We start from the raw sequence: 3,211 nt of genomic DNA, 5'->3' as shown, positions 1-3,211 counted from the left end.
TTGTCAGCACCACGCTCACCCAGTGAGCCAACTGGCCATCCCTATATAGGGATCCAAACCCAGGGCCTCGGTGTTATCAGCACCACACTCTCCCAAGTGAGCCACGGGCTGATCCCAAGTTACGATACTTTTAAAAATAATGGTTATAACAAATAACAAATAATTGCGCCACTATAACAAATAAATCCTAGTAAAAAAACTGATAGTTTATTTTTCAGTTACTTAAACTCCAAATATATGTTCCTGGTTGGGCAGCTGTCCTGGAGAGCTGTCTTTCAAAAGTAAGGAAGGGGTGGGACTCCTTGGATCTCATGGTTTTCCATCCCCTAGGACTCCTGGAACTCTTAGTTAAGTGTTCAGCATGTAGTTGGCTGACAAGTAAAGAGAGAGAAGACACCTAGAGGGTTATCCAGGATGCCCTACGGGCCAAGCTGGGCTGTAGCCTCCATCACTTATGCTCAGATCTTGTTGGCCAGAACTCAATCATACAGACTGGGAGGAAGAAGTAGTTAATCCCTGTGCATCTCAGCACAGGGATTGATGGCTCACTGACCTCTAGTTCCAGAGAGTGTGGCTTCAAATTCCAGCCCTGGAACCTTGGGCAAGAGACTTCACTTCTCCACACCTTAGTTCGCTCAGCTGTACAGCGGGGATTGTGATAATGCCCACCACACAAGGTTGTGAGATCTGTAAACATAGTGAAGCACTTAAGCATAGTGCTTGGCAAGGAGTAAATGTTAGCAGTTAGAAGACTACTGAAGTTTGGAAGCTGCTCCCCCAGCACTCATGGGAGAGAGAAGACTACCGGAAATGGTGATGTAGAGTGTACAGCTCTGGCCCACTTCCGTCAGACCATGAAGACCTCTCTGAGGTTACAGCTGCTTCTGTTCCACTCTCAGGATCTCCTATCCCTTGCTCCCCCTGCCTAGACTCTGCATGGCTATTGACACCATGGCCCCACAGACCAGAGTGCTAGCTCCTCGGCATCTCATGTGCATCTTCTGCACTACCCGATCTGACCTGCTCTTAGACCTTCTGGAAGCCCCAGGGCCCAGCACTGATGTGAGGTAGCGGTAAATCCCTTTGGGGAAATGCAAAGAGTCACGTGGGAGGATGCCCGGATGGTGAGCAGGGCCAGATCCCAGGATGTCTCCATACCTTTGTCGGTGACTTCGGCTTTAGACCAAGGGCTGTGGGGAGTTAATGTATAGGTAAGGGTGGGAGTAGGAATGGGATTGAATTTTGATTCTGGGAGGCTCACCTAGACTGCAGGGTGCAGGTGGAAAGATGTCGGAAAGAATTACATAGGAATAGTGGGGACCTGCCTGATGCCTTGACATGCAGATGCCCTGACATGCACGGTCATGGAGAATAAACTAATACCCTTGAAACACACTTCTATTTGCATTGCTGGCTCCCACCTCTCCACCTAAAGAAGGCAATTGAGTGAAGTGCCAATCCTGCTCCCTGTCTATCTTCCACTCCCCACCCCCGTTGTCCGTGTTTAGTTCTGGACTCTGTCCTCTGGGTCTTAAGCCGGATCATGGACTTCCTGCTCAGGTTAAAGCTTGCCATTTGCTGCCAATTCTCCCTTAGTTCCAGCCTGGGCTCCGAGATAAACCCTTTTGTCTGAAAAGCTCCACAGAATTCTATGCTCTTACTGCATGGCCAGACTAATCACAAACCATTGTCTTGTCTTCCTACAGTACTTTCACGTTTGTAAGGCTCTTTTGCCCATGTTATTTTATTTCATTTAGAATCAAATTGTAATCGCAAGAGATAGTAAAAAAAATTATATTCTGATGTGCATGCCATAGGCAGGGATTCTGAAGTTTTATTAGACATGAGAATTGTCTGGAGTGTTTGTTAATATGCAGGTTCCCAGACCATCCCTCAGAAATGCTGATTTTAATGAGCTTCTTATATCTATTTAATGTGGACAGATAGGTGTGTGCCTGTATCCACACTCATACCATCCTACGCAGATACATATACACATTGAATTTTAGAAACTTAATACATCTTTGGTTTCTCTGATGTATGTATTTTATAAGCACCCTGAAATATGTTTTTCTAAGAGCTAAATAAACAAAATGTAAAAGGAAAGAATTGAATTGTGCATAAGAATTGTACATACAATAAAATGTATGTGTGTAGACTGGTGAGCTTTGACCAACTTGCCCTCATAGCCGCTCCCCAGTGGAGATGCAGAAGCCTTCCCCAGAGTTCCTCCAGGCCCCTTTGCAGTCCACCCCACTCTGGCCCCAGCCGTCTCTACTGTCTCCTCCCGTCAGTAAGAGGAGCACTCTTTTCACAGTGTATTGAGCTGAGCAGTCCTTTGGCACTACCTGGACTCCAGGTGATGGGGAGCACAGTCCCTGGGGGTCAGCGCTCCCCAGCAACAACTCTGCAGCATGGAAGGGGAATGACAGGGGAGTCTTTCCATCAGACCCCAGCCCTTCCTCCCCTACTCACTGTCTCATTCAGAAAGAGAAGGAGAGGAAGGGCTCTCTTCTTTGTGCTCAAGACTGGATTTAGCACCTCTCAGCTACAACTTTATCAAACTATGATCTGAACTCGATCTCCAAATAATTTCTTTTTGGGGGCAAGGTTAAACTTTTTAATGCACACACGTGTATAGTTGCATTTGTATTTATACTGATAATACAAATTGTATACACATGCATAGAAAAAAGACTGGAATGGAACATACTAAACTATTAAGAGTCAGAATTGAATGAAGTAGAACCTAAATCATTACTCTATGTATTCTCACTATATTTATGTATTTAAAAATTTTTTTTCCAGTGAGAATATGATTGTGTACTGCTTGTAAGAGTAATTACCTTTAAGCCTTTAGACAATAAAGGAAGAGGAGAAAAGAAACTCTGCTGAGGCTGCCAGGCAGCAGACATGGTGCCAGGTCTGGACTGAAGTATCATTCTATAAATAGGATGAAATCTGCTGAGTTAACTTCGTGTGGAAGGGTATGAAATGGTCATATCACAGGGATTCAGAGTAGGGAAATCCTAATGAAATGGCACAAGGTTGGGACTCAGAGGGAAGGGGAAGGAAGGAGACCAATCAAGGAGAAAAATGATCATCAGACAAGGATCATGTTGACCTGCAGTGACCCGGGCAGCAAGGCTGGCCTGAGTCCTGCCAGGAGAGAAGTGAAGAACGTGGATCTCAAGTCTCAGCACTGGAAATG

The sequence above is a fragment of the Galeopterus variegatus genome, unplaced genomic scaffold, assembly GCF_000696425.1.
Source record: "Galeopterus variegatus unplaced genomic scaffold, G_variegatus-3.0.2 Scaffold4859, whole genome shotgun sequence".
NCBI lineage: Eukaryota > Metazoa > Chordata > Mammalia > Dermoptera > Cynocephalidae > Galeopterus > Galeopterus variegatus.
The sequence above is the reverse complement of the archived record's forward strand: the minus strand, read 5'-3'. Positions refer to the sequence as shown.